This window comes from Schistocerca americana, chromosome 3, assembly GCF_021461395.2.
Source record: "Schistocerca americana isolate TAMUIC-IGC-003095 chromosome 3, iqSchAmer2.1, whole genome shotgun sequence".
NCBI lineage: Eukaryota > Metazoa > Arthropoda > Insecta > Orthoptera > Acrididae > Schistocerca > Schistocerca americana.
The window spans coordinates 264,331,124-264,356,438 of NC_060121.1; positions in this window are offsets into that span (position 1 = coordinate 264,331,124).

A 25,315-nucleotide genomic window follows, 5' to 3' on the forward strand; every position below is an offset into this window, starting at 1 on the left:
AACGGTGTCTCATTTTCTGCCACATACAAAGTAGCTGGTCTCTCGTTATCGAATTCACAGCTCAGACTTTCGTGAGTAAGCTATGAATTAGATAACAAGAAACCAGCTGCTTAGTGTGTGGCAGGAAATGAGCCACCGTTCTGATACTTGTCGTGTAACACACGGTGCTCACACTGAATGTATAAATATTTGATCTTTTGTCTTTCCAGAAACGTTCGAATTGTGTTTCTATCTTTCGTAATTTGGTATCAGTGAATGTTTTTAATCTATTCTCTCTTTTTTTTTTTTTTTTTAATAGCCCTGCGTAACACCCGCAGATGCTTGTTACATCACAGAAACGCGGCACACACGAGCACACCTGAACGTCAGTTGTACCTTACACGCCGTTTAAAGTGGATTTTCACTGCTTGAAATATCTCCAGCTTATGTAAGTAGATGAGCTACTGCGTACTGTGTTTTTGTAATGTAACAAGCATCTGTGAGCGATATATTTACGGACATGGCCATTTGCACAAGGTGCTTTATGTTCTCAAATATTTTACTAACGGTAAACCTGTCATAACGTGCTGGTTTCTGTTAACACGACAACGTCGTGTGAGGTCCAGCGTAAAATGAACACGTTTCATAACAGAAAGATTTTTAAGACCCGAAGATGACATTATAGTCTGTCGAAACCGGTAGTTTTAAATAAAGAAATATTTGTGTGATCTAGGCCGTTGAACGTTTTTAGCAAGCCTAATACGATGTAGGCAAAACATTGGCAATCAAATCAGCTTCCTCCTGCTCACTCCTATGAGGGTCCGTTAATGTCATGCATCAGTTCTGACGTGATGTCGGCACCTGCTATTTGGCTTCCTTATACCATATTAGTACAGGCACTATAAATGACATAGCCACAGCAATATGCTGCCTTCATCTTATTTTTGACAGTTGCAAATAATGCGATAGTTATAACTGTCTGAAGAAGGCAGTTAAGGAAATAAAATATATTTTGTGCAGTTGGTTCTTGATTATTTCAATAAACGAATAAATACAGTTGCTGAATGTAAGTAAAATATTAAATATTCTAGCTTACAAAGATGAGAAAAATCATAGGTCATTTACTTCCTCAAATCTAGACATCAGAGGGTATTCACCATTTAATAAGAATATTGAAAAATTATATACGTATCACAGCCCGTTTTATAAACAGTAAATAATAAACCAACGTTTATAAACTGACTTTAACGTATACAATATCCATAGGGTATTGAAATTCCTGTTTTTTAGCCATTTGCAGTTAAATTTATGTACATTTTCAAATATGGTCGTTCAAATATTAACATACTATATGTAAATTGCTTCCCATTGCCTGACAATGACGTCATGCCGTTCATGTACGCTCTCTTGCACTCTGTTTAACCCGTGACTGCTCAGCCATCAGTAGCGTTTCGCGACTAGGATCAGCGCAGCTGTTTCAAGCGTCATCATCATTAGCCGGATGCTAACGGTACAGTGTTTTAACGTATATTCTTTTTCTGGTTTCCCTATATAAATCAGCACTTTTAATTTTTATCTTTGCAATGCATTGTTTGAAGACGGCCTACTAACAGAGGCTAAAACTCGTCATGTTGTTAGCAAATGACTGTGTCACCAAGACTGTGTTTTACTAATTTTGCTTAACTGTTTCTGAGCGATGCTACCCCAAAAGCTATTTTTTCTCTTATTTTTCGTGGCCTTGTCTCGTAACCCCTCTGGGTTGGCTCGTTAATCTGGATTTGACGGTGTTTGTGCTGGAAGATGGTCACATACCCTTACTGTCACCACAGCCTGTACGAAATTTATGCATCCCGTCTGTTTGCGTCTAGTATTATACCACGTGAAAGTGTAGGATCGTTTTTGTACCACTTGTGACTCATGTTATAAGGTGGAACGTGGGCACAGCACAACAATCACCTAATCATACTTTCAGAAACAATGGGGACCTACGAAACAGCTACTGTGCCAGTAGCATTACGGTAAAAACAACTCAAGAAAAAACGGAACACAAGAAATGCACGAACAGAAGAAATGTTAGCCATTCTAAAGTTTATTACAGATTGGAATTGCTTCATGTTCAATATGAACCTGTATTTACAAAGACGAGACCTACTGATGGGCTCACCCATCAGCGGCCTTCATGCCACTATATTTCTGAAGCACAAGGAAAACAAAATATCGGTGAAATTATAAATTCGAAAGATATGTGCTTGAATAGTGGTACCACTAGTTAGATGACATTATTTGTATGGTAGATTAAATAGATACCCAGCTAAAACAGCTACACAGTGAGGTAAAGACAGTTCACCGTAAAATTAAATTCACCATTCAGACAGAAACAGACATGAAGCTGAATTTCTTAGGCATCATCGTGCAAGTAATCAACAATGCACATAGCTGTGGAAAACACAATAGACACACCATTAAAAGTGGAACCATTCACAACCGGCCAAATTTCACATTGGCACACAAAAATACAAGTTTTAGGTACATGCTACATAGACTTAACAGAAAACTCACTGGATAAACTCAACCACACACAGGAACTGCACAAATACACCACATTGCCAGAGAGAATGGGTACAACGTACAATGGATAAACAAACTAAACACAAAAATAAAAAAGCAGATTGTCACAGAACGAACCAAGGATAAATTACGAGTCGCGACTAACAGGCAGGAAAGCCAAAACATGACCAAGACAGAGTAGGAACACGTGACACGGAACGCTGCATGACACATACTAACATGCAGCAACATAAACGTCCACAACATGGGGAACATATTTAAGAAATAAGGACCACGAATGTCATACTGCACAAACAACACGACACAGAAAAATATCAACAGAAATACCTCTACCAACAAACCTGCAATCTGTCATCTGACAGATTTTAATTACGGACATATACGTTTTCAAACCATTTACAAATCTCCCTCTCTTGTTTGTACGTTTTTTCATACACAGAATAAACTCATGTCATCATATTCATTGAGAGACGATGTTACTGTCTCTGCTCATTTGTTTCTCGTGTTGATTTCTTCTTTTCCTTATAGCGCTAAATTCGAGTGGTGTGTGTGTGTGTGTGTGTGTGTGTGTGTGTGTGTGTGTGAGAGAGAGAGAGAGAGAGAGAGAGAGAGAGAGAGAGAGAGAGAGAGAGAGAGAGAGAGAGAGAGAGAGAAGAGAGAGAGAGAGAGAGGGAGGGAGGGAGGGAGGGAGAGAGAATTTGATATGAAACTTAAGAATCTGTTTAAATGGTACCTTCGATCTGTTTGGCTGCAGTCCAGTATAAATTAATTTCGTAGAAATGAAAGCAGTTCTACTGCACTGTAAGTTTAGTCCTACAGTAGAAACTTTATAATATTGTAAAAGAAAGAAGGAGATGAAGTTTGAAACTCCAGCTCTGATAATTGAGAATTATCGAAGTCATCCTCATTCATGGAATTAGCTATTTCAGCATGAAGAGAAAATATTGTCTTCACTGGAAGAGCGTGCCTGTTCGTCGTCAGACGTGGAGCTTTACGTTGAGATTATTTCCCAGAAGGGTCGGAAAATAGACAATGAAGTTATTTTTACAGTAATACGTAACATTAAGCCCCATTCTCGGAAGTTAAAGTGCAGACGACAGCCGTACGCTAAACTTAACTACCGAAATGAGAGATCAAGTATTTCCAGGAACGGCGACGTTTTCCTCTCATCTCCAACCACTTCGCCTGCAGACTGCACAGATGTCAGCAGACGAAATTTTAAATGTGCTGCTACGCCCGAGCAATAAAGGAAATTCTCTTGCGGACTGTAAACAGACATAATCGCCTTAGCTTGGTCGTTACTTCCGCGCTGCTCGATATTTTCGTTAGAAGAATGAAAGCAGGCGGTATACTAATAATGAGAGTTCCGACAAAATACGAACGCGTGGGGCACGCCAGGAAGGGTGTGCGACACGTGCAGATATATAAGAGGTGGGGAGAACACAGGACGACAAAGCGAAACTCCGCAATAGAATAGCCATGGAAATGTTCGAGGAAACGACCTGATTCGTTTGAACGAATTACGAAATACACTCCTGGAAATTGAAATAAGAACACCGTGAATTCATTGTCCCAGGAAGGGGAAACTTTATTGACACATTCCTGGGGTCAGATACATCACATTATCACACTGACATAACCACAGGCACATAGACACAGGCAACAGAGCATGCACAATGTCGGCACTAGTACAGTGTATATCCACCTTTCGCAGCAATGCAGGCTGCTATTCTCCCATGGAGACGATCGTAGAGATGCTGGATGTAGTCCTGTGGAACGGCTTGCCATGCCATTTCCACCTGGCGCCTCAGTTGGACCAGCGTTCGTGCTAGACGTGCAGACCGCGTGAGACGACGCTTCATCCAGTCCCAAACATGCTCAATGGGGGACAGATCCTGAGATCTTGCTGGCCAGGGTAGTTGACTTACACCTTCTAGAGCACGTTGGGTGGCACGGGATACATGCGGACGTGCATTGTCCTGTTGGAACAGCAAGTTCCCTTGCCGGTCTAGGAATGGTAGAACGATGGGTTCGATGACGGTTTGGATGTACCGTGCACTATTCAGTGTCCCCTCGACGATCACCAGTGGTGTACGGCCAGTGTAGGAGATCGCTCCCCACACCATGATGCCGGGTGTTGGCCCTGTGTGCCTCGGTCGTATGCAGTCCTGATTGTGGCGCTCACCTGCACGGCGCCAAACACGCATACGACCATCATTGGCACCAAGGCAGAAGCGACTCTCATCGCTGAAGACGACACGTCTCCATTCGTCCCTCCATTCACGCCTGTCGCGACACCACTGGAGGCGGGCTGCACGATGTTGGGGCGTGAGCGGAAGACGGCCTAACGGTGTGCGGGACGGTAGCCCAGCTTCATGGAGACGGTTGCGAATGGTCCTCGCCGATACCCCAGTAACTACAGCGTCCCTAATTTGCTGGGAAGTGGCGGTGCGGTCCCCTACGGCACTGCGTAGGATCCTACGGTCTTGGCGTGCATCCGTGCGTCGCTGCGGTCCGGTCCCAGGTCGACGGGCACGTGCACCTTCCGCCGACCACTGGCGACAACATCGATGTACTGTGGAGACCTCACGCCCCACGTGAGCAATTCGGCGGTACGTCCACCCGGCCTCCCGCATGCCCACTATACGCCCTCGCTCAAAGTCCGTCAACTGCACATACGGTTCACGTCCACGCTGTCGCGGCATGCTACCAGTGTTAAAGACTGCGATGGAGCTCCGTATGCCACGGCAAACTGGCTGACACTGACGGCGGCGGTGCACAAATGCTGCGCAGCTAGCGCCATTCGACGGCCAACACCGCGGTTCCTGGTGTGTCCGCTGTGCCGTGCGTGTGATCATTGCTTGTACAGCCCTCTCGCAGTGTCCGGAGCAAGAATGGTGGGTCTGACACACCGGTGTCAATGTGTTCTTTTTTCCATTTCCAGGAGTGTATATACTAACGTGATGGCGCTCGACCGTATGTTACGGGATCAACTCCTGGTATTGGAAAACATTTACACTACCGGTATTTGATCGGAAAGAGGAGGGTAGTTGAAACTGAAAATTTGCTAACCACCAACCTATATCGGAATGACCTGGATTTGTAATGTAATTCCGTTGAATTTTCTAGCGTTTTTGTCAGTGCCAGATCAGTTGCAAGTACTGTACCTAATGGATTACTTCGGGTGAAAAGCTTTTTGCTCGACATAATGGAAATTTTCTCGTAATACAAGTTGGTGTCGATGTAACGAAAGACACACTTTCGGCTACAACATAAAACTCTTGAAATTATTCGGCTCCTCTCCCACGAGTCATTTGAATTACATTTATTCTGTCAGCTCTCATCATGTGATTCAAGTTTTCTCTTTCGGTTCTGTTTTATAAATCTATAACTAGTATTAATTAGAAATCAGAATCGCCTTCTTTCCGCAATGACGTAATAGGATTTCTGTGAGTCAGTATCCATTCACTAATGCCATAAAGTTGAAAGCGAGAGAACTTTTCAACATGCTTTTTTAAACTTCCTTTTAAAAACATTTTGAAGCAGCTGATTCATCAGAGCCGAAGCACTACTTCAAAATTCTACGAATCGAATAAATTGTTTCATCTGTGAAATAAAGGTGCGTCGATATCTTTCAAAATATTTTGACATGGCAAAATCAAGTTCCAGACTTGTACGAATATTCTCGCATGCTGCCAATTATAAAAGTACCGAATAGCATCCTGCGATAGATTGTCCGAAATGTCTTGTGCCTTTGTTGCAATTTGGTAATAGTTCTTGCAGATCCTGGAAAACGTAAGTTTTCGCCTCATCACGTCCACTACGCGTCCAGTTGGCGAGAGATCTTGTTATCTTACTGGCCATAGCAGTGTTTGTACATGAACAAGAACACTTTGCATCGCAGCACCATAATTACTGGTCGGACATTCTCGATGCTGGTGGAAAAGCACGTCATCTTCCCGTGGCAGCAGCATGAGGACAGCTGCCTGTACAGTGTATTGGACGCTGCTTACTTTACGCTGTAGAAACCCCAGGTGTTCAAATGGCTCTGAGCACTATGGGACTTAATATCTGAGGCCAGCAGTCCCCTAGAACTGAGAACTACTTAAACCTAACTAATCTAAGAACAACACACACATCCATGCCCGAGGCAGGATTCGAACCTGCGACCGTAGCGGTCGCGCGGTTCCAGACTGAAGCGCCTAGAACCACTCGGCCACTCCTGCCGGCGGACGCCGGGTGTGACCACGAGTTGTAATTGATGGTCCCCACATCATGAAGCCTGGGATGCGACCTGTCTCTCGTCGGCGAATGCACTCTGAAATAGGCAGCTCAATTGGTCTGTGCCGTACTCGTGTACATCCATCACTCGCATACAGACATAACCTACCATCATCACTGAAGACAACACAGTGCCTTTCCACTCTCCAGTCAAATCTTACACGACACCAGAGTAGTCGTGCTTGGCGATGTCGTGGTGCCAGTGGAAGCCTGGCAAGAGAAACACGTTATCTTTATCTTGCTGCAAGCAGACGGTTCGCAGTGATCCCTGATGGTACATCAGGTGCAACATGTGCCCGGATTTCGTCCCTGGATGATGCTCGATCGGCCACCGCTGCTTGCACAACGAGTAGATCTTGATGTGCGTCTGTACTATGCGCACGTCCAGAGCCTGGTCTACAGGGTGGTAATGTACCACTGACCAGTGTTGAAAATAGCGACACACCACCGATACAGTGCGCCCAACATGTGCAGCAATCCGTCGGTACGTCCGTCCAGCTCCCTGCAGGACGACAATGCGATCCTGTTCAAATGGCTGAAGCTGTTACACACGACTACATACTCGTGAGTGGGGCATGATGGTACCCTTGGAAGAATGATGCAAACACAGTTAATCTCTTAATTCAGCACAGAAACTACCTGCAGAGTCAAAACAGAGGCCCTACAGACAGGACTCCTGGGCGCCATCTAATTGCCGACGACCGTGACAAATGAATAACCAACACTACACTCCCTCAGTATGCACATATTGCAGTCCGGGGCCAGTTGAGGGAGTCGCATTTTTTTCAAGCGGTATTAAGGGCTGCCGACGACGCTGTAATTATGTCAGTTACACAAAGTGGAAAGAAAACCAGTTGAACGGAATGGGTGGTATCCTGAAAAGAGGTTGTTACATGAATACCATCAAAGGTAAAATAAGTATAGTGGTCGAAATAAATAAGTCAATGCGAGGAAGATAGGTTATACACTACTGGCCATTAAAATTGCTACACCACGAAGATGACGTGCTACAGACGTGAAATTTAACCAAGATGCTGCGATATGCAAATGATTAGCTTCTCAGAGCATTTACACAAGGTTGGCGACGGTGGCGACACCTACAACGTGCTGACATGAGGAAAGTATCCAACCGATTTCTCATACACAAACAGCAGTTGACCTGCGTTGCCTGGTGAAACGTTGTTGCGATGCCTCTTATCCGAATGGCTGTAACGGATGGTGCAGCCACGTCTAGATCCCTGGGTCAACAGATGGGGACGTTTGCAAGACAACAACCATCTGCACGAACAGTTCGACGACGTTTGCAGCAGCATGGACTATCAGCTCGGAAACCATGGCTGCGGTTACCCTTGACGCCGCCTCACAGACAGGAGCGCCTGTGATGGTGTACTCAACGACGAACCTAGGTCCACGAATAGCAAAATGTCATTTCTTCGGATGAATACAGGTTCTGTTTACAGCATCATGATAGTCGCATCCGTGTTTGGCGACATCGCGGTGAACGCACATTGGAAGCGTGTATTCGTCATCGCCATACTGGTGTATCACCCGGCGTGATGGTATGGGGTGGCATTGGTTACACGTTTTCGGTCACCTCTTGTTCGCATTGTCGGCACTTTGAACAGTGGACGTTACATTTCAGATGTGTTACGACCCGTGGCTCTACCCTTCATTCGATCCCTGCGAAACCCTACATTTCAGCAGGATAATGGACGACCGCATGTTGCCCCGGCCAGCACATTCTCCAGATCTCTCACCAACTGAAAACGTCTGGTCAATGGTGGCCGTGCAACTGGCTCGTCACAATACGCCAATCACTACTCTTGATGAACTGTGGTATCGTGTTGAGGCTGCATGGGCAGCTGTACCTGTACACGCTATCCAAGCTCTGTTTGACTCTATGCCCAGGCATATCAAAGCCGTTATTACGGCCAGAGGTGGTTGTTCTGGGTACTGATTTATCAGGACCTATGCACCCAAATTGCGTGAAAATGTAATCACATGTCAGTTCTAGTATAATATATTTATCAAATGAATACCCGTTCATCATCTGCATTTCTTCTTCGTGTAGCAATTTTAATGGCCAGTGGTGTAAAATGAAAGACCAAAGTAACTGACAATGGACGAAGTGGAAAAGATATAAAATGAAGACCGTAAATATTATGAAAAGCGTTTCTGAAAATGAGAAATGTGTTAACGCTGAATATAAACATAAGTGTTAGAAAGTCTCTCCTCACTGTATTTATCTGGAGCGTAGGCTCGATTGGAAGTGAGACGTGGGCCAATGGCAATTCAGAGAAACAGAGGACAGACGTTTCTAAAATGTGGTGCTTCATAAGAGTGCTGAAGACATAAGGGATGGATTAAATAACTAATAAAGAAGTTGTGGATGTAATCGGAGAGAAAAGAAGTTTATGTCACAATTTGACTGAAAGAAGATATAGGTTGATAGGAAACACACTGAGACATCAGTGGATATTCAGGGTTATAATGGATGGAAATTTGAGGAGGGGGGGGGGGGGGGGATGAAAATTGTAGGAGGAGACCAAGACTCGACTAGCGGAAGCAGGTTCAAGTGGACGTAGGTTGTAAGAATTGTACAGAGAGGCTTGAACTGGATAGACTACCCTGCACAGCAGCATCAAACCGGTCTTCGGACAAAAAGAAAACAACAGCATAGTGGCAGTCGGCCAAAGGTGTAAACAAACGAGAAATTAGTCCCTCTCAGAGAGAGAAGCGGTGTGGGGGAACAAACCGTCCTGCCTCTCGAAGGGGTGGCATCTTACACCAGTGATTTGTGCGAAGGCATAACTGACGCATGGTCACAGAAATCGCCGAACCCTAACTACGCAATTGGTTGCATTGGTTGGCAGTCTCGTAGACAGTATAGTCCAGACCCGACCTGTGCCGGTTTCTTACGTAGTCCACATTTCAAGACATCACGCACCTAAGGCTGCCTCGTCAGAGTGTCAGCACAATACGTTACGCAAGTAGTTGCGCTCTACCAAAACTGTCGCTCCGTAGTTTTGGTACACTATATATATGACGTTGTAAATGGTAGGATTTCCGGTAGTACTGGTAGCACTGGTACGGAAAGAAATGCAGATAAACGTGCAGGACAGAAACTGAGAGCCGACGGCTTCTCTTTCTTTTCTTATTTCTTTGGTTTTTTGTTTTGCGCATGATTAGGACCGCACACCATTCACTGTTAGTCCATTGTGTATTTTGTGTCCTTGCAGAATATAAATTGCAATTTGTAAGAAATAAAAATTAATTGACTGTGTAACTTTTGTGCTTTTATGTTAGCAAAGGAATTACTTGTGAAGCAAGCGCACTTTACATGCGCAAACGTAAAAGATGTACATATAACTATTGATGTTATTTTGTACTCAACAGAACGTTTTCCGAGGCAAGAGTTTTCTGTTATTATTGATAAATGAGAAAGTTATTTATGAATAACAGAAACCTTTTTGTATAATTTCGACAAAGTACTGAAGTGATGTCTGTTATGTTTTCGTTATGCGGATTTTTTAAATTTTCATTTTACCTATTTCTTAAGGAAGCAGCATTTTCTAGCGCTCTATGATAAATGTGTATTTTTTCTTTATTTTTACTGCAACATCCATCTTTTTCATGTTACAAATCAACAATTTAGAATGAGCCTGAATTAAACATTGGCAATTCCAATTTTCCTATAAATACTGCTTACTTTTAAATAACAGACAGATGGATAATAGTATGGAACAAAAATGTTCTGTAGGTTACCTGGTCCTTTATATATCCTTACTCAGTTTCTAGGCGGTTCACCGCTTCCGGTTCTTAGGGGTATCTACTAAGACGCTGATGGCGTATGTGAAGAAAACGATCGTTATACGGTAACGCCCGAGAGCTATGCAACACCTCAACATGCAGGTAACTCGGGTACGACCTAAGCATGCCAAAGTTACTAAGAAAACTACAGTAACTACGTTGCATTATGATAGGCTACAGTTGTTGTTGTTGTGGTCTGCAGACCAGAGACTGGTTTGATGCAGATCTCCAAGGTACTCTATCCTGTGCAAGTTTCTTTATCTCCCAGTACCTACTGCAACCTACATCCTTCTGAATCTGTTTACTGTATTCATCTCTTGGTATCTCTCTACGATTTTTACGCTCCGCGATACTCTCCAATACTAAATTGGTGATCCCTTGATGCCTCAGAATATTTCCTACCAACCGATCCCTTCTTATAGTCAAGTTGTGCCACAAATTTCTCTTCTCTCCAATTCTATTCAGTACATCCTCATTAGTTATGTGATCTACCCATCTAACTTTCAGCATTCTTCTGTAGCACCACATTTCGAAAGCTTCTATTATCTTCTTGTCTAAACTATTCATCGTCCACGTTTCACTTCCATACATGACTACATTCCATTCAAATGCTTTCAGAAACGACTTCCTGACACTTAAATCTATACTCGATGTTAACAAATTTCTCTTCTTCAGAAACACTTTCCTTGCCATTGCCAGTCTACATTTTATATCCTCTCTACTTCGACCGTCATCAGTTATTTTGCTCCCGAAATAGCAAAACTCCTTTACTACTTTAAGTGCCTCATTTCCTAATCTAATTCCCTCAGCATAACCCGATTTAATTCGACTACATTCCATTATCCTCGTTTTGCTTTTGTTGATGTTCATCTTATATCCTCTTTTCAAGACACTGTCCATTCCGTTCAGCTGCTCTTCCAGGTCCTTTGCTGTCTCTGACAGAATTACAATGTCATCGGCGAACCTCAGAGTTTTTATTTCTTCCGCGTGGATATTAATTCCTACTCCAAATTTTTCTTTTGTTTCCTTGCTTGCTCAATATACAGATTGAATAACATCGGGGATAGGCTACAACACTGTCTCACTCCCTTTCATTTCCCTCGACTCTTTTAACTGCCATCTGTTTTCTGCGCAAATTGTAAATAATGGCTATAGTAGGCCATGGTAATTTTACAACTCTAGTCATGCCAGTGTCTCAACAATCCCATAGATGCAGCTATCTGTAGGATCGCGTCAGGCAACTTGGATAAAATGCTAGGTGAAAGAAAGGAGCCTAAATCAGAACGGCTGTCGCAGTAAATGCGCCGGGATCCACTGTCGTCGTTCCGCGTCACGCCGGTATTAACCCTTCGGGAAGGCTGGAGGGCCATTTCGGCCGCGGGCCGTGTGGCAGGTGGGGGCGGTCGTTCGTCTGGGTTAGAGGCGCGGGCCAGATTCTGCGGCCGGAGCTCCGTATATCTCGCCGTGTCCTCGCGGCGGCCGCCAGAATTAAATTCTCCGGGACGGGTCGCCACGGAGCCAGGTGGCGGAGATTTGCGGCGCGTACCCCGGCCGTATTCGCGGAGGGCTTCGCAGGCACAGAATTACGACTTCCGACGACTTGTAATCGGCTCCTGCGAACGGGCCTCCAGACGTCCGGTTCTGCATTCGCCATCAAGGAGAAACCCTTTCCTAGCCCCCTTCCAGCCTCACATCCCTCGCGCAGTGTACGTTTCAACTTGGCTGGGAAAAAGCACGGTCACTGAAGTTACTGTTTACAGGAGAGAATGTTACTGAACCATCAGTTTAATTAGTCATGGTTACAAAATACTGACACGAATTACGTGCGGATGAATGGAACCACTGGTAAAAGCCGACCACGGGGAAGTTAAGATTTCGTTCCGAAGAAATGTAGCAACGCGAGAGGCTGTACTGACCGTACGCTTTATTTTAGAATGTAGACGGCAAACCTACGATTATTACATTTGTTTGGCCGGCCGAAGTGGCCGTGCGGTTAAAGGCGCTGCAGTCTGGAACCACAAGACCGCTACGGTCGCAGGTTCGAATCCTGCCTCGGGCATGGATGTTTGTGATGTCCTTAGGTTAGTTAGGTTTAACTAGTTCTAAGTTCTAGGGGACTAATGACCTCAGCAGTTGAGTCCCATAGTGCTCAGAGCCATTTGAACCATTTACATTTGTTGAGTATACAATGCTTTTTTTACTGGAGTACACTCTTCGAAATTTCGAACTTAGGTGGCATAAAGCAGAAACAACGAAAGATTTTCTCTATCTTGTACAGACACCAGACTGTAGCTATAATAAAAATGTTCAAATGTGTGTGAAATCTTATGGGACTTAACTGCTAAGGTAATCAGTCCTTAAGCTTACACACTACTTAACCTAAATTATCCTAAGAACAAACACACACACCCATGCCCGAGGGAGGACTCGAACCTCCGCCGGGACCAGCCGCACAGTCCAATTACTGCAGTGTGTGTGTGTGTGTGTGTGTGAGAGAGAGAGAGAGAGAGAGAGAGAGAGAGAGAGAGAGAGAGAGAGAGAGAGAGAGAGACATATGGTGGCTCAATGACGAGGTTACGAATACTGATAGGAAAGATTGTGGGTAAAATGGCTAAAAGGTTATAAAACGAGGAGGAGTAAGTCCTACGGAATTACGTTCACTCTCTCCCAACCTCACTCGCGGTCTCCTGCATAATCATACTATCTCACATCCCTTAAGATAACTGTAAATCGGTGAAATGTTCTAAAACTGCTAATTAAAATAGAAGTTATACAAGATGAAAGCTAAAATAACTACAGAGGGAAGTGTGACTCTCTGATTACTTACAAGAAACATGGATTAGCCAGCCACCATGATAACAGTTTAAAAACTTCTCCCTACAACCAGAGGGAACAAGCCAGACATTTCCCAAACCCTTAAAGTCTGTCAGTTTTTGCGATTTTGTCAGAATATAAACTACAGTCTACTAAAATGTGGCGCACTGTAAATCCGTACACCACGAGCATCATCCTTTGGAGAGTCCTCTCGCCGGTGTTATAGTGCTCTGCCCTATACGAGGACGAGTGTCAAAGACATTACCCCGTCTGCATGTCTGGAAGCAGATACGCTATGGCCCAGTTGTTGACTTTACGAGACGGAGCTTATCGGTTGCCACTTCCAGCCGCTCTTCTTCCCGCCTATGTATGACTCTTCACCACAACAGTGAGGTGATAGCATGTAAGAGAATAGCACACTGAACCATTGGGTTCTCTCTAAACGGCAGCTTGAACTCTACATCCGCCAGTTCGCTTTCCTTTATACTAAGTTTCCTTTAATTTACGTCTATGGTCACAATCTTTTTTGTTTAACAGATTACCGGTTTCGGTCTTTAATGACCATCATCAGATCTGTTTCATAAAAACAAAGTCCTAATGTGCTGTAGCCATAGTGGCCTGGTACCCAGGAGAAAGACCTGTCCTGGACATGGGCGTCCTGTATATTCTGGACTACTTCACCTGTTGGGTACAAATGTTGTAGAGAGGTAAGAGCAATCTGTGGGAACAGAAACGGACCTCATTTGTTCCAGCGCCTTCAAGAAACCTTACAATTCTGCATCAAACACAGTGAATTCCACTGATTTCTTGAGGCAATCGCATCTTGAGAACTCGATCAGGGAAAACAACAAAGCAACCAACGTTCCTGAAAAAGAAGCTGAACTGCATAGATAGTATCTTGAAAAGAGATGATAAGCAAAACTAGAGAAAAAGAGTGTAGTTGAATCAAATCACGCGATGCTGAGAGAATTATAATCTATATTAATAATAAAACTGTTAAACCGTCGTGTGTTTCTGTTTGTCTGTTTGAACACGCTGACGTACAAAACTGTTAGACGAATTTCCATAGGGTTTTCACAGATAACATCAACATATCTTGGGGCAACGGGTAGGCTTTATTTCATCAAAATCGGATTACAGAAAATATCCAAATATCCATAAAAATTATAAAAATGTATGTGTGTTTCACAACTCCTCCGAAACTACTGGACCGATTTCAGAGTTTACACATAAGGTAATTTGAAACCTTCGCGAAGCTTTTTCTCGCTGGCAACACCCACGAAATGATGAAAGGAAAAAAGTTTATCGCTTACTTCATTTTCACTGTTCATGCAATAAAACTACCGCAGCATTAATGACGTTTTAATGTATTACTTTTTGCTACTAATTCTGTTCGAAACACTTTTAGCAGCGAGTATTTACAGATGCCGCTGAACGATCTACAAATTTAGATCACTGTACGACACATAGTTGAGGAGCTGTGACATTATAAACATTGAACTACGTGAAAACTAATTAAAAAAAGTGTGACGAGGGCCTCCCGTCGGGTAGACCGTTCGCCACCGCAAGCCTTTCGAGTTGACGCCACTTCGGCGACTTGCGCGTCGATGGGGATGAAATGATGATGATTACGACAACACAACACCCAGTCCCTGAGCGGAGAAAATCTCCGACCCAGCCGGGAATCGAACCCGGGCCCTGAGGATTGACGCTGACCACTCAGCTATCGGGGGTGGACAAAACGAAATTAAAGGGCAAAATTCGATAAAAATACAGGTGAAATATGTGCAGAAATATGTTAAATGTACGTGACATACGTGTATGCGGACAAAGCCACGAGTAAAATATATTTTCTAAACCACTGGATCGATGTCAACCAAACTTATTACACATGTTACTTGCTATATGGAAAGAAATACTGCAGGGGTAAGAGCCAGCACCCTCCTATTGGAGTAGGGGTGATAATGTGGAGAGAGAATGGGGAGTAGGTGATGGATACACAGAGAGAGGGGAGGTGGATTTGGACACATACAACGAGGAGAAGGAGATGACCAGAGAGAGGGGGAGTGAGAAGCGGACACGGGAAGGAAGAGGAGGAGATGGACACAAAGACACGAGCAGGGAGAGAAGGGAGGAGCGATAGATAGAGAGAGGGGGAGGAGATGGAGAGGGAAAGTGAAGAAGGGAAGAAGCCAGAATGAGGAGGATGAGAAGCTGTACAGAGAAAGGAGAGAAGAGTCGATGAAGAGACAGAGGGTAGAAGGAGAGGGAGGAATGGCGGATGGACAGAGAGAGGGTGGTGGAGGAGGTGGACAGAGATGGGGGCAGAGGTGATGAAGAGGTGGAACAACAGAACTGAAGTAAATACGTGCCCGTGCAACGCCGGGTACTCAGCTTGCTTGAAACAAGACACGAAAAGTAGTAGGTGATTTCCGCTATTTGGGCAGCAGTATAATTGAAGGAGAGAGGATGTAAAATACGAGCTGGAAATGGCAATAATGTGTTTCTGAAAACGAGATATATATTAACATCAAACTGAAATTTAATGATCAGGAAATCTTTCAGTAATATGTTTGTCTGTAGTGTTGCCTTGTGGGGGAGTGAAAGGTAGGCGATGAACAGTTCAGACAAGAAGAGAATGAGAGCTTTCCGTAATCTGGTGTTAAAGAAGAGAGCCGAAGATTAGATAAATAGATAGAATATATAATAAAGAGGTACCAAATCGAATCGAGGAGAAAAGAAACATATGGTACTACATGACTAAAAGAAGCGATCTGGTGGGTGAAGAATTCCTTAAGAATAGTCAATATGATTATGGAGGGAAGGGTGAAGTCTAAAAATACGAGTAGTAAAGGGAGACTAAGTTTTGAATATGGTGAGACTTTTCAAGTGGATATAGCTTGCAGAAGTTATAAAGAATTAAAGAGGCTTGCACAAGATAGACAAGCATGGACAGCTGCATCAAACTAGTCTACAGCATGGAGAACACCACATCACCACCACCCAAGCAACAACAACACACGGAAATGGACGAAGTCTGAGAGTGTACTATGGATTTTATAATCAGTACACTTGTCTGCTTTGCCCAAACAAAACATCGATATTTAAATGTGACTGAAGTAGAAATGTGGTTTGTTTATGTAAAAAAAAAAGAAAGAAAAGCAAGCTGCGTTTCACACGAATGTGTTTTCTTTGATTCGAGCATCTTCTTTGAGGGAAGCTTATTTTGCTCCAGGAATTATGTTATGTTGCATCTTTAGGAACCCGCAAGGAACTGATGATGCCCATATTAGTGTGTCATTCCGTCATGCAATCTGTCAGTCATCTTGTAAATATGAGTGACCTCCGCTACGAATTGCGGGCCATTGTGCTTAATGTAAAGTCTAACTGAAATTTCAGCATACCGAAAGCGTTTATGCCTCTCATTTTTGAGCGTGTTCGGTTTTTTAAAACAATATTTTGACTATATCCTGATGTGTGGATACATTTTATAATGCAGAATTAAATATTTCAGCTTTAAGTCTTTTCTTAAGTTTTGGCGACATAGAGATTCATGACAGAATGAGTGATTCTTTTTATCCCATTCTCTGTATGTATTAGCAGAAATGAGTAAAATTTTCTGATAAATTTGTCATCGATATCAAACTGAGGAAATTACTGTGAGCGTCTCACATGTCCATCATACAGATAGTCGTTACTTTTCTCTGTAAAGTTCTATATTCTCTTATTTGGCGAGAGTGTAGCAAACTTTATTTCCGCAAGCATGTTCGGTCTTTACATGGTACGTATTTATCAAGAAAGTGATTTATCGGAGCGTAGCAAATACAGATGCAAGTGCTGCAGCCATTTAGTGGGATAGCCAAGGGCGAGAGCCAGTTGTTGACTGGGGCCAGGAAATGAACTACATCCTGTGTGCACTGGTCCAGAAAGTTCTCTTACCACTGTCGCGGGACCAACTATAATCAACTGTCTGTCCTAGTACATGAATTTCCTGCCTCGACAGAGGCTACACTACTGTCCAACGGATCTCGCAGAAGATGTCAAGTACAGTAGATGTAACACGAATGAGGTGAATGGAACTCTTCTCTGAAGCATAGGAATACTCGTACAGCTGTTAGTTATGTTAGAACTTTAACTAATGCACAATACAGCTACTCACTACTAAGCAAGCAGGACAAATGACTAGTCACTCACAGGAGATATCACTCCAAAACCGTGTAACACCGCCTCTAGCCTTGATAATGGTTTTAATTATGTGAGGAAGAGAGTCCAATAGTTTCCTCTGGTATATTACACTCAGCTGAAACTACTAATTGATTTTTAGATCTCGTAGATATACCATATTGCGGGGATTTTGATTGCTACGTTTCAGTAGTTGCTCCAGATACTCTCAGATTATTTCTATTGGATTAAAATAGAGTGATTTAGCCTGGCCAATCGAGATGGGATAGAGTGCCTGAATGCTCTTCAAAGCAGGAACGTATGCGGCTCTCATCATCTTGGAAGGTGGGAGTGTCCACAACATACTCAACATGAAGGGCAACACTGGTGCGCCGCGATTGTAGAAATAAACATTGGTTAGTGTTCATCATAACGTGAACGATTTGCACCAGGTCTTGGTGCGAAAAACATTCCCAAAACATCCCCAAAACATCACAGAACCACCTCCACCCTGAACTAACCCTTCAGGCATTGCGGGATAAACATCTCATTAGGCAGTCGGTGCACTCTACGGCTTGCATCATTTGAACACAGGCAAAATGGTGAATGGTTGGCGTACACTACACCCCAGCTGTTGTCAAGTTTGTTTGTTGTTTGGTGCACTGAAGTGGTACAGCTTTATGTACCGCTGTGAGATGTGGCCTTTCGCGAGGTTCACGACTACGAATGTCCTTATCACTCAGTTCCGTTAGCAACCTTCACTCGCAGATGGGCTAGGACTCTGACTGTAGCAGTTCCTAACGGGTTTGAAAAGTACTGTCAGTCAAAATGCTTGTCATACGTCGCATGTCTCTGCAGGTACGATTCGTTTTACGGCCACTGTCCTTACGCCATGTGACATGGCCATTCCTTGCGGACACGATGGGCAGTTCGCATTTTTATACTAAAATATCTACAACTTCATTTACGATGTGATGAAGTTGATAGTTCCTATTTACCAGTGAGTTGCGTATGTAGATCGATTCATCGTTCTGCCCTGATTCTACACAACCGAATGGCGCCTTTACACCGCTTCACTGGCAGGACCGCCTGGTACGATTTCTGCATCGTGTACAGCTCTCCAGGGAGACTAGTGTACTCTTTCGAAGGGCTGACTAATATTTTTGTCTGGTGAGCTTATTAAGACCTGTGTGATGTAGACTCCTCGCACTGACTGTGAAAAACCACGGTCGTTCAGGTCAAGTATACATTTGATTTTAATCGTAATCACTTTTTCGCTCAGTGCATTTAGTTCACAATTTTTACAGTGATTATGCTACCATACCTCGAAAATTTATCGCAACGCATCGTCTTCTGCTTTATCCCATTATTAGTAACGTTTCACAGCCGTAGATTTCTTGGAAATAGCTCAGAATCGGAGAAGAGGTCTAGACAGGAGAAGTTAAAAATCGTGTTATGTCGGGACAGTGCTCTGGCAGTGGGAAAACTAAAGGATTCGATATACGATTTGCTGGAAGATACAAAATCAGGTTCTGCCACCCGTTCATTTGAAAAATGTGGTTATTGAGATCCTTAAATGGTGGATTGCTCTGCAACAAATATAGAACTCACGATTGATTGTTTGTATATCCGAAACCGGTCATACTGGAATGAATTTAGCGTTGCGATATTGTTAAATAAAAACCATTGCAGTCAAGTTAACGCTGATACTTTCCGGCAGATTTTGTTGCTATCGAACTCTAGAAAATATCATGGAAAGAAACATGACAACGTCAACTCGGTTGCAAATACGGAAACATGGATACCAGTTACGAAGTTCGTCTTCCTATTTGCTTCAGAGGTGTGACTCGACTATAAGGAATACAGCGGGTTTCAAAAAGCTTCTTTCGGTTTCACAATACTATATGTTATTCATGGATAAAGATATAAACTGGGGGTCGATTTTAACATATTCGTCAAAACTAGTAGTTTACGGTGGTGTCCGTTGTAAGTTGGTGGTTCATGCAGTTGATGACGTGGGGGGGGGGGGGTTCATTGTCAGCTATCTCGCTTGCTCGACAATTATTATAACTTTTTCCGTAACTGAGAGAACATCAACAAGACACCACCTTACATGCACCTGCGTTATTAAAACTGTACTTTTATGAAGGATATTTTAGAAGATTAGTTACTTAAAAACAGAGGTATTTCCAAAACATTCATCCGATTTCACAAGACTATGTCTTCTATATTACAGAATATGGAAACTTAGAATAAATTCTGTTTAACGTAACGGAACTAAATGTTCACATTTGCGCCAGTTGTAAGTTGTCGGTTCATGTGTTTGTAGGGACCTTCCAGTGCAGCGAGCTAACCGATAGATTAATCTTCAGACTGCTCTTCACATCAAATGTTACACGTGAAGAGCCGTCTGAAGATGAATCTGTCACTTGGAAACCGTTAACGGTGCTATTTGTGTACACATATGGCATCATTAATAGTGACTCCTTGCTGTTTTCTGCTTTGCAAGATTCAACTTGTATTTTGTACACCGCTGCGGTCTCACAATGTCAGCTTTGACAAAAAAGCCGCCAGTCCAAGAAGTTTGGAGACTGGGTTAATAAAAAGTAGAGTGACATGAAGATGGGAGCTTTAATGCTGAAGGTGTTCTACATTGTCTCACCTCATTTGAGTACAACGCACACATCGTTCATACAACCATGCGACACTGTCACAAATGTCCTTCTTTGGCATGTTGTTCAATTCCCACATGCTATTGTTTTGAATGTCATTTATGTTGTCAAAGCGTTGACCCTTTATATGCATTTCAGATCTTCATCGTTCTGTGTTATGTTAGGAGTGACAACACCAAATTTCGTTTCCGGTCAGTATTTTTCCCAGGGTAGAATTGTCCGCATTTTGCATTTCAGTCAGGTAATACCAGGCGTCCACGCATCGTTGTTCTCTTCTTCAAAGCTAACTAGAGAATATCTGAAACATTTGATTTAGAGATGTTGGTCCACTGCTATTTGTGACAACGATATTGTCAAACTACCACTACACGAGCACTACTTCCCACTACATGTTCGGAACAGACTTTTAGAATGTAGATCTGTTTGGCTGCGCCGGACGGAGTGGCCGAGCGGTTCTAGGCGCTTCAGTCTGGAACCGCGCGACCGCTACGGTCGCAGGTTGGAGTCCTGCCCCGGGCATGGATGTGTGTGACGTCCTCAAGTTAGTTAGGTTTAGGTAGTTCTAAGTTCTAGGGGACTGATGACCTCAGCAGTTAAGTCCCATGGTGCTCAGAGCCATTTGAACCATATATATATATTTTTTTTTGTTTGGCTGCTGTTGTTACCTCAAGCTGCCACCAATGTATCTGCTCTAACGTCGCTTGTACATCAGGAATAAAATCTGTCTCGGACTTACTGGACAGACCCTTAACATGTTCGCAAAGGTATGAGACTAGTTTGACTGGATGTCTGTCATGCACGCAGTGGAGGGGACGTTCAACATGCGTGAAAAGTGCACGAAAACTTTGATTCTTAACGCTATTGTAAAAAGTACTCCAATTGTTATCTGCATGTGTAAAGGATATACTCTTGCAAAACTGGACTGTTCTTTTGAAAATTTGAACTTGTAGTCCTATGCGTAACTTAAAATTCACCTCCAGTTTGTATTTTAATTTCTGTAAAAGTTATTGTGTTGTGAAATCGGATGCATCTTCTTTTCAAAAGACGTTCGATTATGCTTTGACTTAAGGTACTAAGAGCTCAAATAAATATTCTATTAATGCTCGTGTAGTAAATAAGCGAAATTTAAAAAAAACCTGTACCTGAATTTAAAGTAAATGCTGTTGTTCTGAAGATCCCAGAAAAATAAAGCTAAGTTTCCTTATGAAAATATGCTATATGGTTAATAACTTCATACGCTTCCCGCGTGCTTGACTCGATCCCTTTCGCGAACCCGATAACATGACGATGGTATTCGGTACAGTTACCATGATTCTCTGACGATAATATCGTTAAAACCGTGTTACCGAATCGATATCCTCATATCCGTAGCGGATCCGCTGCCTTTGCGAGGACCCCCGGGAGCGCGGAACAGAATTAAGCACCTCCTCTTGAGGAAGAAACGATTTCCATTCATACCGCTTCCTCGTTGCGCCAGGACTGCCGTCCTATCGGAGCGAATCTTTCGCTGCGACTTCCCCCCTCCCCCACTAACCCCCACCCCTTCCCTTACCCAAACTCTCCCACCTGCCCCCCTCACCCCTTTGCAGGTACACGTGCCTCCCTACCAGTATTCTGATCTCTTTTCTTATTTCAATTTGCCTTTCGGGATTTCTGATCACGTTTTACATGTCGATTACCGGGGCTGTGAGCTGCGAATAGTAAAGAGGTGCCGATACGGCCCCTCCAGAAAGGCTACGGCCTCAGCCTGTCGTAGTCAACGAAGTCTCACTTTGCAGGCGAGACTAACAGCAGTAAATCTCCGCTGGAGGCTATACAACACCGCTATAGAAAGTTTACGTGTTACGGAATGACTCTGAGCTACACAAGTATACCTAGTTTACAATTTTTTTTTTTTTATTTTCAGTGCAGTCGTTGTCCGGCCGCTAAAATTAGCGATATGAAAACATTTATTCTTTCATCGAAATAAATTCCTTATGAGACCAAAATACCGTCATATTTGAATCGCTAATAACTATTAATGAGTAAACATAACTTGAGCTCGCGACTAATAGATGATATCTCGCCGGCCGGTGTGGCCGAGCGATTCTAGGCGCTTAAGTCCGGAACCGCGCGACCGCTACGGTCGCAGGTTCGAATCTTGCTTCGGGTATGGATGTGTGTAATGTCCTTAGGTTAGTAAGGTTTAAGTAGTTTTAAGTTCTAGAGGACTGATGACCTCAGATGTTAAGTACCATAGTGCTCAGAGCCAATTTTGATGATATCTCTTCATGTTTATCGAACACCATCAAGAGACAAGGCCAAAAACCTTATCGTGATGTCAAATCCAAGCGTCGATTGTAATAGACAGCAGCCAACATCAAAAGAATTGTGTGGCTCGTAAAATTAGCGATTTTTGAGTTGATACTTGAAAGAGGTTAGTTAACAGAAAGAAAATCTGGAAATGAGGCTAGAACTATTAAAAACGCATACTTGGGGTTAATTTCGTATATGGCATATACTAAATGACTTGCACATTTGCAAGCAAAGCCTCTGACATCTTTGAAAATTGCACTATTTTCGTATATATAAACTGTTAGGAACATATGGCGCATTTTTAAAGCTACAGTAGTGGTTTAATAAAAACATTAACGCATTTCCAAATGATAACTTTATTAAAAAAATAATAAAAAACCCACAAATGCCTGCACATCACATTCGGTTGTATTCACACAATTTTCTGGTAGCAGTACAATTTCAAGAATATATTCAGTGGCTAGAATTTTGTTTAATGAAGCTCCTCTTGAATAAATTACCACTTTAAAATGATTATCAGTCACATTATACACTAAATAATGGAACTGCACACACAAATCGATACACATAAAAATAATACACTTTTCCATCCAGTTATTCTGTAAACACCGTATGTTAACTTCATCTTTCAGTTCCTGATGGCTGTTATGTGAAATTCTTTTTAAATACCCATCATGGTTGGCTACACTAATCTTACTGCTTTCCTGTGAAACTGCTGTCTCAAACGAGTTCGTTCTTCCTATTCCTCTCCGTATGATCTTGTAGATGAAGATAGTGAAGCTGAACGGATGAGAAAAATGCCTGGCACGGCGTTTGAATTAAGCCGTGTTTCTGAAATTGCAGCAGTTATGGTTTTTCCATCTGTGGCAGATGCTTCGCAGATAATGCGGATAGCTCTGAAATTTCTGTGACACATCGAAAAATGAGTCGTTAAATACATTAACCGCAAAATACTCAGGTCAAGTGACCTAGCAAACAATTATATATCATAACCTAAAACACGCATTACTAAATTACATTCAAAATAAAACATACCACTGAATATTTAATATCTGCCTTGGAACTGAATGAACCCTTTTTTGTCTCATTACATCGTCTTTCGGAAACCTGAATTTGTGAACCATGTTTCCTGATGTGTGATTTACATTATCTTCCGGTATCCAACACTTCATACCCGCAATGTGGATGAAACTTCATAAACGTATATTATTTTATGCTACGGTCGCAGGTTCGAATCGTGCCTCGGGCATGGATGTGTGTGATGTCCTTAGGTTAGTTAGGTTTAAGTAGTTCTAAGTTCTAGGGGACTGATGACCACAGAAGTTAAGTCCCATAGTGCTCAGAGCAATTTTTGTATATTGTGCTACATCAAACCCACACACACAGCTTAGTAACACTCAATATGACTCCTGAAATAATAATTTCGGACGTTCACATACAACATCGAGTTTTTTTATACCCGACACGTTGTTGATAGAACACAAGAAAACTGCTGACTTTCGCCGTTTCTCACAATCGTAACAACTTTAAGTTTGCGTAGTTGTTCGGCCTTTCCATTTACATGTTTCTAGTTTATCGCGCGGTACTTGTTTTGTCTGTGACGTCATTGCGCCAGTTTAGGAGCAAGAGCGTCACTTTTACGAATGAGGAATGTGTAAATTTATAAACTGGTGTAGCGTCGAAACGCATTTTGCTAGGACATTGATACGAGTGTCATCAAGAAGAACTTGTACAGCAAAACTAGGATCCAAAGTGCGACAATAAGAATATTCACGGAATATAAGCGAAAATTGGTTTTAAATTGAAAATTACTGAATAATGAAAGATGACGTCTTATATGACTCGCAGAAATGTTCGGATTTATAGAAAATACAAGTTAGGGGTGAGCTCGGGTCGAAATGAATATAAAAGGTCTAAGAATCCCAGTGCTGAGTGAAAGCGACAGTTACAGAAGCGTCAAAAGGAAGTGAAAAAACGGCACAAAGCGGTTACGTAACCAGCCCGTCACGTATACAGCGGCCAGCGACAGTCGAAGCTTGTGAGTAATCTGTTCTGTAACCATTATACTAGTCTGTGTAACCATCGTATTAAAGAGACTGAAAACTGAATTACACGTTAATACGAAACACTTATGATTTTCACGAAAAATCTGTAGCGCAGACCCGAATTATATGCGCAGAACTTTTTGTTACCTTTACAAGATATTTCAACAAGTTCTAACCGAAAGGTTCGTATTACAAATACGTCTGTACTGACTCGGACAACAATATTAAAAAGCAGTCGTAGGTTGCACAGTGCTCTTTGTTGGATCGAAAACTTCGCGTTTCGCCCGGTTAGGGCCTCAGGTTTCCTCGTGCGGTGTGGACAGCGTACAAAGCGATGACGCTCGCACACTGTGAACATGGTTCCCATAGTGTATACACTGTGTGAGCGCAGATCGGCCCTCCGCACTTTGTTCAGAGACCATGTTTACAGTGGTCTTACTCAACGCTGCTATGGAAACTGACCCACATCGCGCGAGATACCCTGACGATATCCTACCTGGATGAAACGCGTCGTTCTTGAAACAATAAAGAGCGCTGTACAACTCAGGACTTATTTAAAATATTAATGACAAAATAAGGTTGCTTTACCACCGCTCCACCATGGACTGGAATAAATTTTAGGCACGACGATGTTTCGTGCTGAAATGACTGGAGGCTCGCAACCACAAATGCCCAATTCTCATTTGCGGA